Source organism: Leptidea sinapis, chromosome 15, assembly GCF_905404315.1.
Source record: "Leptidea sinapis chromosome 15, ilLepSina1.1, whole genome shotgun sequence".
Lineage (NCBI taxonomy): Eukaryota > Metazoa > Arthropoda > Insecta > Lepidoptera > Pieridae > Leptidea > Leptidea sinapis.
In genome coordinates this window covers 3,838,245-3,853,862 of record NC_066279.1, presented here as the reverse complement: position 1 = coordinate 3,853,862, position 15,618 = coordinate 3,838,245, and the positions used below count along the sequence as shown (strand labels likewise).

General features: G+C 33.7%; 1 long non-coding RNA gene across 1 annotated transcript; it reads right to left on the bottom strand.

The window, feature by feature from the left end:
* Nucleotides 1–1,877: 1,877 nt before the first annotated feature.
* On the bottom strand, nt 1,878–3,948 carry LOC126968444 (uncharacterized). The gene is made up of 3 exons (XR_007730209.1): nt 3,820–3,948; nt 2,219–2,417; nt 1,878–2,023 (listed from the first exon to the last, which is right to left on the bottom strand). It is a non-coding gene; the product is annotated as an uncharacterized LOC126968444 (long non-coding RNA).
* Between the last annotated feature and the right edge of the window lie 11,670 nt (nt 3,949–15,618).

The window sequence follows — 15,618 nt, the reverse complement described above, 5'->3', positions numbered from 1 at the left end:
CAAAACTTCAGCCTCAATAATTGATTTATTGCTAGAGTACTTACACTTAATACATTTTAATTCTTGAGAGAACCATAGAAAAAGTCAGATTTATATAATATATTTTTCAAATAGTGCATTACCTTCGTACTAATCTCACAGGATAACCATGTTTAGATTTTAACATTATAGAATATTGACATTCAATTTTAGGAATTGGACCATCTTCTTCTTCAGTGACAACTTTAAACTGACGTAGAATTGAAGCAATAGCACTTTTAGCTGTTAACATTGCATATTGGTAACCTGTAGGAACAAGAATTTCTGTTAGCATTCAACCAGCAACGCAAATTATTATAATACAGTAATCAGTGTCGGATTAACCCTTAACCAAATTAAGCAATTGCCTACGGCATCACGTCTGAGCGGGCACCAGAAGAAGCACAAAAAAATCCGTCCTTAGGGAATCACGTCTCACCAAAAACCACACCAAAAAAAGTTTCTAGGACTAATTTAAAAATTCGTGCGTTTTAAGTTGACATAGAGTCGGACCTAGAGTCATAACCCCACTCCACATTTTCTCCTTATGATTACAAAATGCTTAGCGGGACGTTCTTTTTCAAAATTAAAAAATTAAAATTAAATTCTAGTTGACATAAGAATAGGGGGGCCCACAGGCATAGATTGCTTAGGGCATCAAGTAGTCTTAATCCGTCACTGACAGTAATACATACTGTAAGGTTCATTGCATGTTTGAAGTAAAACAACATCCTGCAATAATACATTTTTAACAGGTATATCACGAATGGAATCTAATTTGAACAAGAACATCTTGGAAGTTGAATTAAAAAGTGCTTATAGAGTTATTTGGTTACCGCACCCGCCATGCGTTAAAAAGATAATTTAGTTGTTAACTGCAAAGCTACTGCTCAAGTAAGTGATAAAACTTGCATAAGAATGTCACATCTTCTTCAAAGCAACTAGAACGCAAAATATAGGAATATTGTTCCAGCGTTCTCTCGCGTGTTGAGTGACCGAACTCGTGATGAGTTTGGGCGATTTCAGTTAGGGCGGAAACTAGAGAAAAATTTAGGTTGATTATCAACTTTGCTTTTATTTTATATGAAAGTTTCTATCCCTACTCAGTGCTATTACTGTTGTACGAGAGCTGTTTATCATCTCTGATGAGCCACTTATAATATTAATAAACTTATAAATATTATATTAACAAAAAGGAATCCCTGGAAAAGCCATTATGGATTAGATACTTACCAATGCAGTTTCTGGGTCCTGTACTAAATGGAATGAAGAGCCCAGTTTTACCTCCAGCTTCGAATCTCTCCGGTTTGAAGCAGTCAGCATCAGGCCCCCAGTAATTGGGGTCACGATGAGCCCCCCAAATTAAAATTATTATACCAGTTTGTACAGGAATAGTATAGCCAGATGATGCTGTTGAAAATATTATTTTGCTTGTAACAGTCTGATGAACAGAATACTTTAACATAGTTTTGATTCTCAAAGAACAAAATGATTTAATAATTGCAAACATACACTGAATTTAGGATGCAAAACAAAATTTTGCTAGCAACTTTAATTATTCGAAAAAAAAATGTTTTTTCGGTATATATAAATTGGCAGCCTTTGTCCTATCAATTTATGTTAAATTTAAACACTTTCTAACAATATTGAATAAGAAGTCGGTAACTTTTATTTAAACAACAGCTACTTCAAAAATTCATCTCAGTGAAGTACTGAATTTTTTAATCTTACCAATATTTCAGTTTTACCAGCCAGTTTTACTATTTTTGGATCGCTCCTTGTGTATTAAAAAAATAGGTGAAAGTGTCCTAAATATTTTAATGTAAAACCATCATACCGCTTATTATACTTACGTAATTTAATTTCTTCAGTTGCTTTCCGAGTAATCATGGGTACAGGTGGGTATAGACGAAGAGACTCTTTTAAAACCATATCCAAATATTTCAATTCACTTAAAACATCTTTATATAATTTTTCATTATGATTCTCAAACACACGTACTAATCTAAAGAATTAAGTAAAAAAAATCAATTAAATTTAATACCTTAACTTTATATTAATCAACTGATTTTTTATGGGCCACTCGCCGATTTTAGATATAACCAATTCATAAGTTTATAAATCTTATTTCAATTGAAAGAATGTAGTTTATTAATATTATTATTAAATTTTAGTACCAAACAAAGTAATATGCACTTACTCTTCATGTACTTTTTCCTGAATTTTCGGATATTTTCCTAACAAAAAAAGCGTATTACAAATTGCAATCGCCGTTGTATCTGTAGCAGCTAGTAGAAACGTAGTAATCTCTTCACGCAGTTCTGTGTCTGTGAAACCATTCTGTCGCTGGGATAATAGTATTAGATGATCTAGAAACGAATCCACTTTATCGACTTGCCCTGGAATTTTATAAAGGCTCAAATCATGTATTAATTTAATTATTTAATCATACGGGGTCACGGAGTCCACGTGGTTTAATTTTTCATTCGGTCTTCCTATTGAAGCCAAAAACTAGTATATTTATATAACCGGAGGCAATATATTCATTCGAAACAAGTAAAATTTTTTATATAAAACGGTCGCGCAAAAGACTTACGTGATAGGGAGTGGTGAGGCAACCACCTATTAATATCCGCAGATCCAGGGGTCAAGCGATGCGTTGCCGGCATGTAAGGATTATAACCGTTACGATTAAAAACTTTCTAGAATTCTATTCTTGAAAACAGCAGCCAGTATTTAATTCCACAAAGAGGCTGTATGAGGTGAGAAATATATTGCAAAACACATGGTTTTATAATGCCAGACGTGATGAGAGTGAAATTTAGAATTTGGTCTAGTGGTGGACTTCGGCTGCTGGCATCAAACCTTAACAACTCTAAGCACTCTTCTTGATAAATTCGTGTAAGATGCAGAAAGAACTTACATCTCTAGGCATTGCCAAAGAATCAAGCAGATCTAAGTAGGCTGGATCGTCGATTATTCGAGCCACTCTTCGTTGTATGCGGTTAATGGTCATGAAGCTGGTACTGGTTTTCTTTCAGTTCTCGTTGACGCTATTCCAAGAGATGTTGGCATGGCCGATGTAGGAAGCACACCCTGAGCTATCGTCTGCATAACAATGAATACTACTAATTTGCAGTATGTTATAGTTATATGCAGAAGCAACAGTGCAGGGAATAGTACCCTGCCTTGCGGAACACCAGCGTTCCTAGGTTTTTAATTTGAAACTTTCACCGTTGATTACAACCTTAATGCTTTGTTCAGCTGAAAAGCTAGTAGACTTTATGTACAACCACTCGGAAAGCCCATTGGACGGCAGTTTCGCTATATGCGCTTTGTGCCTTACACGATCGAAGGCCTTAGCTATGTCTAACCGCCAACCCCTCTTCTTTCCACTCAACCGTTTGCACCCATTTATGGTTGAGATATGCTAGAAGATTAACAGTTGAGCGACCAACTCTGTCTTATTATACGCAATGAATAGTTACTCCAAGATTTAAATTACTCCTCTCCCTGTCATGTAATTCTGTAGTGATAAAGGTAAGATAGAGATATAAAGTTTATAATTTAAAATAACTTTACTTCGGTTTAATAATATCGCACACACTAAAATCAGAACGTTTTAACATTGTAAAGCGTGGTCGTTAGAATTGTCGTCGGCAGTGCATGGATGGATTTTGTGTTTTTATGAACTAGACGTTAAAAATGATCCTTAAACTGGCAAACTCGAAATATTAAAACCAAATGGACACCGCATATCGTTCAGAATTTCTGATTCAAAGAGTTTCAAAAAGTTCTTACCAAACACAGACTGATTTTCGTAAGCATTTATATCAACATGTTTTAAATCATTGCGTTTTTGTCGTATAATCTGAAATTACAACGTAACGATGAATATAAATGAATTTATAAGCTAAGAAACTTTTAAAGTATTTTTATAGCGAGGAATCAATATCGTTGAGAACTATCTATGCAACTGTTACACAATAAAGAGTAAAAACATTCATGTGCTATAATTCAATTTTTAAATTAATCCAACTTTGTTAAAATTTTTCTTTTGAATTTTAATTAATCCTTACTATATGTTGATACAGAGAGAGTTAAAAAAAATGCACATGAAGGAACGGTTGTTAAAAGCAATAAAAATTTACTCTATATATTTATTATTTAAGAAATTAGTTAAGCTTTGCTCCTCAAAGATTGAGACGTGGAGATTTCTAAGTTTTTTAATCAACGCATAAAGAACATGACTAAATAAGTACATACCCAAACGCCCACATCACACATACATAGTTAATGTTCACTTTAAGAAAAAATAGAAAGATGAATTATTGATACACAATTTTTGACCTCTCTAGACTTGTCTGCATTCATTTCAAAATAGGAATTAATAAATGCATCGGTATGTTAACGTTAACTTTTACAATTACGAGTATGCACCATGGAGAATGATAACGTTCGAAAAAATAAAAATGTTAAACTTGTTGTTCCTTATTGCTCATCAATCCTCTCTTAAGAAGGTCGTGAAATGGTGTAAAATGAACCTTGTCCAATTTAACCCCCAGAATACTAAAATTTACGCATTTATCACAAAATAAACATTATTCGTATCAATGCTCTTCGAAAATACTTCCCTTACTTCTGTTATAATGTTGTTAATTGAAGATTCAGCGAGATGAAACGTCAATGTGTATCTTAGTCGTACGATGAAATATACAAATGTACCAGTGACGGTGAATTATGACGATAACAAACGGTCAGTTTTCATAGTCGATGAAATTATACGAGTAATATCATCGAAAAATCATCTGTTTTGAGTAAAAGCAACTCAGCTTAAAGCAAAAAAATGAAATATAAAAATAATCATAAAAATGCTAACATTGTTTGTAAGATTTATAATTTTGTCATTATGTTTTGTGAAATGTCTATATTGCCAGGATAATTTGTAGATCCAATCTGGCCACAGCCATACGGAAACTGTTCTGTTTGAGGCCACTTTAAAAACCTCTTCAACGGATTTAAGAAAGTCCGATACCGCTATATCATTCATTCCTTCTAGATCCCTTATACCCAATGATGTTTCTGAAATAGAATAATTATCACGTTATTAAGTATGAACATATGCAATTGCACCTTTAGACTAAAATTATTCGAAAAAATCAATAAGTACAATCTTAAGAAAATCACCGACATTGTACATTAAATAAAGCAACAATGTAAAATTATTGATCACTCATTTATATGAGATTATAATGTAAATTTACTTTATTTTAAAAATAGCAAATTTATAACTTGCTAGTTGTCGCTAAAGCGGATATTATGTTCATTAGTTCAAGGTTCTTTATTATAAACATTTCTCATTAAATATTCTAAGCAAAAATGTATATCATCACTCAAAGGTGCGCCACAGAATGCTTATAGCAAAACTATCCTATAGCTTGTCGAGAGATTGTGCAGATGGATTAGCTCTATGGCAGATTGGAGCATCAAGGTCGTTATCGACAGTGCTTGCTCCGGCTTAAAGCCCATAAATACTAGTGATTATCAATGATATGCTGCAATACAGCAGTATTCATGGCTATGCAGATGACAGCACTGGGTATGCTACTTACACCGGCCATGCCAACATATCGGTATACTTGGCATCGATATATCTAGCCACGTTCCGTTCAGTGGTCACTTGGAAAAGACGGCCAAACTGGCCTCAAAAAAGCTTGATGTACTCAGTAAGGCGACACAGTACTTCACTACAAATCACAAACTGTAACTATAAGGTGCAAATTCATGAAATTACTGTTCTCACTGCGTGGGCGCTCCCCAGTACCAGCTTCTTCCATTTAACCGAAACAACGAAGATCGGCTCGAATGATCGACGCAAATCAGGATTTAAGGTCAGCTTGATTCTTTGGCGTTGCGTAAAAGTGTGGGTTCTTTCTACATCTTCTATTACATTGTTATACCAGCAGCAAGAATTCAAAACAGGAAATTATGTCAAAATTCCGCCCTCATCATGTTGTAGACGTCATCATCAGCATTCTACGCGTTTTGCAAGAAATTTTTCTTCGGACAGCCACTTTGTGGAATCAACTACCGGATGCTGTTACCGAACCAAAACGACTAATGAACCTTCAAGAATAGAGCAAACTCTCACCTTAATGGCCGGCATTGCATCTCTTGACTCCTGATGTCGATGCATGTCTATGGGTGGTTGCATCACTACTCCCCATCACGTGAGCCTCTTGCACGTTAGACCCCTCTTATATAAAATAATCTTCTTCTTCTCAATCGGTCATTCTTGTCAGAGTGGTCGTGGTTGCCAAGATGACGCAATATTAGTCGCCGTTGGTCTCCCCAGTTATGGGTCGCATTGCCTCCCTCACGATGCTCCTCCACTTTTGACGGTTTGCAGCATTGCGGGAGCACTCCACTACAGGTGTCTGGGTTACTGTTTTGATAAGGTTCGTCCATCGCGTGGGTGAGCATCCTCTCGTCCTTCATTTCTCGAGATGTGACCAAAGAACTTCAGAATTCGTAGTTGCACAGTAGACGATAGCCTTTCTTTTATCTTCAGTTCTTTTAAGGTGGATTGTTGGTTCGGAAAGCCGTCCAAGGGATCTTCAGGAGTCGTTTCCAACACCACATCTCTAAGGCATAAATTTTGCGGCGGTCTTGAAATCTAGAGGACCAGGTTTCAGCCCCGTAGTGGAAGATTGGAAACACAGGAAGATTGGAAGGCAGTCGGACCTTGATGGTTTTGGTGATCCTTCTGTCCTTCTAGATCTTATTGAGCTTCTCTACCGCAGACCTGGTTATAGCACATCGCCTTTGGATTCCCAGCTCAGAAACCCCGGTATTGGAGATAGTAGAACCAAAAAATATATATGTAAAAGAATCAGACAGCTGCATAATTTTCATATCCACTCCGTGTGTTCTTTGACTATTTCTTTATAAAAAATATTGATACATTTTTAAATAAGTTAATGATTCATTTAGGAATATCGGTTCCCGGGAAGATGGACAACAAATTTGAGATCATTTCTGTAATCGATATGTCCTATATGAAAAGTACCTAAGTATTGCAATACTATGAATATCGTTTCCAAGTATCTCGGGATAGCAGAGAACATAATATTTAGAATTATTTGTGAAATCCAATATAGCTGCCGCGCAAAATTACCATTGTAACAATATGGATCTCGTTTCCAAGTTTTTCATTCATAGCATTACGCTTGCAAGTTCAGTGTAGTAGAGAATGTATTTGGGATAAATAATGATATTGAAGATGGCCACTGAGCCAAATTATCATGGCTACAATGTGCATTTCGTTTCCAAAGTCGCAGTAGAAGAAAACGAATTTGCCATCCATTTTGTAATTGAATATGACCACTGACCGAAATTATCATTCAACAAAATAAATTCATTTTGTTTCTAAGGTCGCAGTAGTAGAAAACGAATTTGTGTTAATTTTTTAAATCCAAGATGGCTGCGTTGCATGATTATGATCTCAACGAATTTAATAACAATATCGTTTCCTAAGTTCTAAGGGCAGCAAAAACCAAATTAGGGCCCATTTTTGAAATCCATAACATCGTGCAAATTTATGAAAATCTACATAACTATACTGACAACATTGCACATATATCAATAGGGATTTTCAATACATACCATAATATTAAGTACCTATGCATACCCCTAAGGGTGAATTGACTCTTTACAGGATCACTCAAGTGTGCCTGGTATTCGCCTGTCGGTATGTCAAAGTATATATAAGTAGCATTGTTTGGTGAAGGTTGAACCAATGACTCACCACGGGGCTCCCGGTTCGATCTTCGTCTTCCACGTAACAATGTGGTTTTCGGGTTTCGAATTCATATGTATATGGAAACCTGTTGTACCTTGACACTATATACGTAGGCCATAAGGCTGATTTCAAAAATACCCGCGATGTTAAATTCTATTCTTCAGTGTATTCTGTACTTCACTACTGACTATTCAGTTTGAAAGTAGTCACTTACCGCCATTAAGGCGGTGTTTGATGTTATCGATGTTAAAAAGTTTTTTGGGGAAATAAGTAAGTATTTATAATATGCTTTGAAGTTTGATAGTTTTAAACGTTTTAAACGTTTTATTTATTTTAGTTATTTTCTTTACTAGGATTAAAATATCATAAAGTTACGAGATAAGTAGCCCTAAATTATTTAAAATTATTTAAAAGTTTTGTTTGTTGTACCTCGGTCACTGTCAATCAATTGTACCTTGGTCAGTGGCCAAGGTACATTTAGAAGTTGTACTTTGACCAGGAGAATATTTTTTTTAAATTTTTCACATTCACGTAATATAATATTCATAATAAGTTAATATAAAAGCTTTGTCTCATTAGAGAAAAGAAACTCATCTCATCAAACAAATATCATTTTGATTTTGCTCAGAATTTATGAGCTATTTTTTGTTAAATATGTTATTTAAACGAAAAAAATAAAAAAATCTACGTTTAAAAAAATCGACCTCAAAAACTGAAAAGTATCAAATAACTAAAAATTTAATTTAATACACCTTTACCTTTAATATTAATTAAATACTATTATTTATATGTGCTACCTTTTGATAGGTTTTAAGACGGTGCCAAGCCCTAAACAAAATAAAACTTTATATTATAAACAGCTTACTTACTGTAATTATTAAGGTTGTCTGGTGTGTGTCCCGCTCAAATTTACGCGTTGAGAGTGTAGGTACTATTACATTTGGCTTGGCACCGACTTCAAAGCTATCAATATGTAGCAGATACAAATAAGAGTATTTTATTAATATTACAGGTAAAGGTGTATTAAATTAAATTTTTAGTTATTTGATACTTTTCACTTTTTGAAGTTGGTTTTTTTAAACGTAGTTTTATTTTTATTTCTTACTTTTTAGTGTCAGTTAATAATTATTATATATAATCAACCTGAATGAAAACTCTTAAAAAAGCCGTACATAAAAAACAATCATATCATCGAGGCAAACAAAAATTTTCATAAAAAATGTTCATAAAATGAATACAACTGTTTCCAAACTATGTAAAATTTTTATGGGACCAAATGGCATCTATTCTGCATCGAGCTAAAAAAATTACGTTAATCGGATCATAAATATTAGAGTAATCGGTGTACATACATAAAAATGAAAAATACCCATCGAATTGATATTTTTTTTATGGAATAGGAGGACAAACAAGCGTACGGGTCACCTGGTGTTAAGTGATCAGCGACGCCCACATTCTCTTGCAACACCAGAGGAATCACAAGAGTGTTGCCGGACTTTAAAACCTTTAACCCTTGATAACCTCTTCCTTTTTGAATTCGGTTAATCAAACGGTTTTAGATAAGAATAGTTATATTTACCATATTTTACCCCCAATTCCTCGATGTGTCCTAGGTACACCATAGTACTGGCTAGTAAATCCCTTATTTGTTTTTATTATTAAAACAATTGTAAGTATAAAATATACATTTTAGATATTTTTGTGGTGAATACTCAAATAATTGAACTTTTAAAATATGCAAAAATGATTTGAGCACAGTTCGTCAAATAAAAAAAAAAATGGGGAACCTGCGTTCGTTACCTACGTTCTTTGAAGCTTCTTTAGGTCGGCGACGCTCTTGTGAATCGAATAGTGTTACAAGATTTGGCTGCGGTGATCACATATTTCAGGTGACCCGTATGCTTGCTTATTCTCTTACATTAAAAATCTAATACGAGGCCAATCATAACAAGTATTTATTTATTTGGAAACAAAACAAAATCATCACTTAAATAATAACAAAAAAGACAACTTTTACGAAATATAAAGAACAGAAAGCCTACTTTAAATATATAAGTAATATGATGTTTTTCTTAACTAGTTCCACTAAGAATATTTAATAAGGCAATGATTGAAGCGTCTTTAACGCCACAGATCTATAGATTTTCTTGAAATTTTTTAATGTTTTTAGTTTCATATATTAATTATAATTTTGGATTTGTCACTACTTCACATCTGCCGTGCGAACCCAGAAAGGAAGATCGGTATATTTGAAATGGATTGAATATGAAAATAATGGCGTTATTCTTACCAGCTATTGATGCTAATGTGAAATTGTTGATGTTAGGCCAAATATCGAAAGTACCGGTGCCACTCACTTCCTGAAGTTTATCAACAAGTTCCGCACTTCTTCGCGAAAATATATCCATAAAACTATTGAGTATTTTGGGGCCAAACGCAGGTAAAACTGTTTTTCTTTTTCTAGACCACGTTGAAACTAAAATGAGAACACACATTTAATTTAACAAGGGTTCAAGTAAGAACGCGTATTCATAAAACTTAAACTTCATAATTTAAAGTATTTTTTACTTGATTCACTTTAACAATTTTTAATATTATTTGAAAACAACATAACTAAAATATTTACTTAATGTTAATACAGGTATTATTAAATACACGGGTTTGTTTATCAGTCAATTATATGAAATTAATATTTATACAATTATTTTAAAAACATAAATCGCGCACCACCATTGCTGATCAGTAATTGCTGTCGGGGTTGCATAATCGAATACGCACTCTAAAGTAAAAAAAATACAAGTATATAGTCATATTGACTGTTACAAATACCAGGGGCGAATATTCCACCATCACCAGTAGGACCTCTTACACTCTTCATCACCAATAGATCTTTCTCCAAGCAAGTTTTCGAAACATATTCAATATCTGCTGGATTCGTTAACGCTGAAAACAGTATATCATTTGTATTAAAATTAAACTTACAAGAAAACCGATGACAAAATAATTAAGATATAAATTTACAACTTTAGATGCTAAAATCAAAGGTGAGATGTGTATAAAAATTATTAAGGTAAAAAAGATATCAAACCAATAAACCAAATAAAATCTATTATATATTCTTATTAGGAATAAGCTACATTCTAAAATTACCTATAAAAAATAAAGGACCTCCCCAAATCTTTTGAATTCCTCCAGTTTTAAAAGTTTCTCTACTTATATTTTCTATTAGCGACACGGCTTCTGTGAATAGAACACAAAATATCAAATATAAATATCTGGTCCAGTCATTTAAATTGTTAAATTAATGAATGTGTGTTTGTATATGTTCAGGTTGAGTCAATAAAAATAACACATTTTGGTTGAGTTTGAGTTTGTGCTTCTCTTGTATCCACAACACTTAATGAGCATCAAATTATGATTTTAATAATTATTTCACCATATAGAAACGAAGTTCCATATTACAAAAGTATTAAATTCAAGTTCTATTCAAGGTACTGATAAGGAAAATATTTATTTGGGTATACATTTTCAATTATGATTTTTTATCGATAAAATCAAAAAAACTTCTTTACAAAATTATCTTAACAACTTTAATTAGAAAATTTATTGAATTAGGCGTTACTTTGCCGAAATCCATAATTATACAAATGATTTAAGTTTTCTTTAGTGTTAATTCCGCCAATATTTGTTTTTAAAACAATTCGACACGTGTTTCGCCTCTCCTCAGGACGTGTTGTCTCGCCAAAATCTGGCACGAGACCCACACATCAAACTTGAATTGTTTTAAAAACAAATATTGGCGGAATTAACACTAAAGAAAACTTAAATCATTTGTATAATTATGGATTTCCGCAAAGTAACGCCTAATTCAATCAATTTTCAGTAGGGGGTGTTTACACCCGAGCCCGACATATAGGCCCCGGGGTCGTTTCGGGGTCTTCAATAAGTAAATGTTTTATCCTCCTCTTGAAAAAAAAAATATTCTTCAAATAATAATTTAATATTGACACATTTTTACACGAATTATCTTTTTTTATGGAATAGGAGGACAAACGAGCGTACGGGTCACCTGGTATTAAGTGATCACCGCCGCTACTTTGTCACCCTTTTTAAATAAAAAAAAAAAAGAGTCTCGTGACAGATTTTGGCGAGACAACACGTCCTGAGGATGCCTCGTGTAGAGGCGAAACACGTGTCGAATTGTTTTAAAAACAAATATTGGCGGAATTAACACTAAAGAAAACTTAAATAATTTGTAAAACTTTATTTTATTTATAATGATTTATTTTTGGATGAAAGCGGCGCTTTGCGAAGTTAGTACGATTTTAATTGTGCTCATACATGTAACAACCGATATTTAAGACTATTAATATTGTCCACTTTTTCTAAAACTAAATTTTTGACAGGAGCGAAGCCGAATTAAAGCAAACAAGGATAAATCCATACATGTAACTTATACACTTAGGCGAGAAACATGTCCACCAGTTTTCATCTACAATGAGCCAGTGCCGCAGGCGGATGATGCAAAATATCTAGGGATACACCTGGATAGACGACTTACGTGGCAGAAACATATCTGGACCAAACGCAAACAGTTAGATACCAAAGTCCGCAATCTATATAGGCTGCTAGGTCGAAAATCCAAACTCACATATGAAGGCTTTTGCCTTCTGGCTGTTTACAAAGCCATTCTAAAACCTATTTGGACATATGGAATTCAGCTCTGGGGATCGGCAAACACAAGTAGCATAGAAATACTGGAGAAGTTCCAAAGCAAAACAGTCAGAAACATGCTTAATATTCCTTGGCATGTTAACGACAAACTGATGTACGCAGACATAAAACTGGAAACCATTAAGCAAGAAATAGAAAAGTACAGTAAGAGCTACCAGTTTAGACTTCACAGGCATAGAAGAAAACTTGTTTTTCAATTTCAGGGTCCCGGCAGCCTTAAATTCACGGCAAGAATACATATTGAAATCTCCTATTACAATTATTTTTTTAAACTTAATACATAAATCTTCTAGTATTTTAAATAAAATTAAATAATCATTTTCCGAGCTATTCGGTGGAATATACAGCACACAACATAAAAACAAAAATTTGTTATTTAAAAAGACGGTGGCACAAATAATTTCAAATGCACAATTGTCAATAGATACGGAGGTTATGCATACCCGACGCAACTCAAACCTCTGTGTAGCCACTAGGAGGGCGCCGCCCTGCTTGCGACCGTCCGTTCTGTCGCAGCGTAATATTTGATACCCCACTGGGACAAGTTCAGCATTTTGAATGGATTCATTACAACCCGATTCAGTGATAGCGTATAAATCATAGCCCATAAGATGTAAACCATTCCGGAATTCTGTTAATTTTGTTCGAAGGCCTCTTACATTCTGGTAGAAAATTTGTATTTTTCTAGTTACCAGAATTTTTTTTGCTTGTGCTTCGAAACCAGATCCATTCGCTAAATTCTATATTGATTGGCCAAACGTCAGGGTTATTTAATTTATTAAAATTTTCTTCTGAGACACCTATATAAAATGATGCATAATCTCGCTTAGATTTGTGTTTGATTTTTTCAACCTTAATAGAATTATCCGAACCACAAATGTTTTCAATGTAACTTCTTATGTCCTCCGGTGTAGTTTGAGGGTGTAGACGCCAAACATGCAAAAATTTCTTCCGCTCCATACCTTTAATCGCTAATGAATCCGTGTTTTTGCTGAACCGGACTTGAGCCCGCCTCTGTAATGATACGGAGTTCCTGCCTTCCTTACTACTTTCATCTACATTTTGCACATCTACTACACTCTCAGCAGTGTTCTGTGAGGCTGCCGATGACGCAACTGTAATGGCCTCATTTTGTTTTGTACACAACACTTTATTCGGATCATTTATGTGAATGATCTGTTTTGGCTCCATAGTTTTGTACTTTTCGATATTCCGTTCACTGTTAAGGATGTTTTTATCGCTTCTTATCAAACACGAAGATGTACCCGTTTCTTTATCAGATAAAATCTCGGCGTAGGTTTTGCTCACGCAATGACAAACTTTCTTCTCAAGCGAACTTATTATCTTTACTATATTGTTCAGATAACTTTTGGTCTCATAAAATTGAGTTTGTAAATGAATTATAAGATTCGCCTGGCTATCTAAACGAGAAACTACATCCTCCCGCAATTTAATTAATTCGCCTCGTATGATGTCGTCCGCGTCATACTGATCAAAGGGGGACGGTGCAAATTTTACTCGATTCCCGCGCTGCGCATTAACATAATTCGGTGTAGAAAACGATATTTGACTTCCATCTGATATAATTCGTCTATTTGGAGAGTCTACACATTCAGAACACATCCAGCTATTTTTGTACTCCACTGTAAATGCGCAAAATAGATCAATATCAATTTTAAGACACTTTAAATCATATTTTTTCATGCATGTTTGTTTTGAACATTGCATGAATGAGTCATCCAGTATAGGCGAGCGGCAAGCGCTGCAATTATTGTTGGTCATCATATTTTCTAGTACGCACCTATTTCAACAGGATATTATATAGGGATAGAACTATCGTTTAAAAAGATATTATTTTTCTTTATTATAAGGGAATGGTCTAGACTCTAGTTCAGTTAGTTTTAACGATCACATAACACAAATAAGTAGGTATGCACGTGTCGCTTACGTGTTTAATGCAACAGTTTGGCACAGTAATGTCCAAAGATTTTAGGGTCAAATTACAGTTTTAAGTTTATACACTATATGTTTCACTAGTATTCTAGGTTTTTAGATGTTAATACACCAATAACACACACTTATAATCGTATTTAACTTCCAAATATGACTTATTATCACAGTATTTACATTAAAATTACGGAGCAAATCGGGTAAGCTGCTGTCCGTTCGAGCGCGCGCGACAATACAAAATATTATAACAGATGATAAAGAATTGCTCAATAAGACATTTAAGATCTTAGAAAAGTTAATTTGTCATATTTACGGAGCTCGTGATTCTTGGAACGTCAATGAAGTTCGGTTCAATCTGTTTTCAAACACTTCGTTCTAAAAAATCAGATGATAATTTTGAAAAAAAATTTCGTAACTGTGATCCATCAGCCTACACCACGCAAAAGTGAATTGTATCAGCATTTACTGCGAGTTCGTTACGTTACAAAGTTTTGTAGAAATGCTCATTTAAAACACCCGACATCTCTATCACCTCAAGCTTCCGGCTGGACCATAAATGACGATTAATATGATTTTGTCTGGTTTGTTGGAGAGCAATTGCCATCATTAGTTTTCGACATTATTATTAAAGGTAAAAATTAAAAATAAAATACTAATAAATTTCTTTACCGAAAGATTATTAAATTTTTCATTCTTTTACACATAATAACTTGACTTTTTTACACTTTTTTGACTTAATTACAAGACGATGACAACCCCAAAGACGATGATGACAATGAAAATGACATGATGATGATGATTATCAAGATGTCTCCGTTTTTTGTGATACAATTATCAATAAAAAAATATAATTTTTGTTTATTTACATATTGAAATTGATTATTATCTTAATTTTGTTCAACAATAAATAATTATTTTGATACTACATTAATCCACACATTTATTCAATAATTTTTAATTCTTTCTCTGTAATTTATTCGAGAACTATTTTTAGATCAAGCAAAATAAATACTACATCACTTTCCACTTTTAAATCGGTATGTCTGAAGGTTTAACAACCGAATTATTGTATGGCAAATTAATTTTAAGCTTTTAGATACTTAAATAATATTACA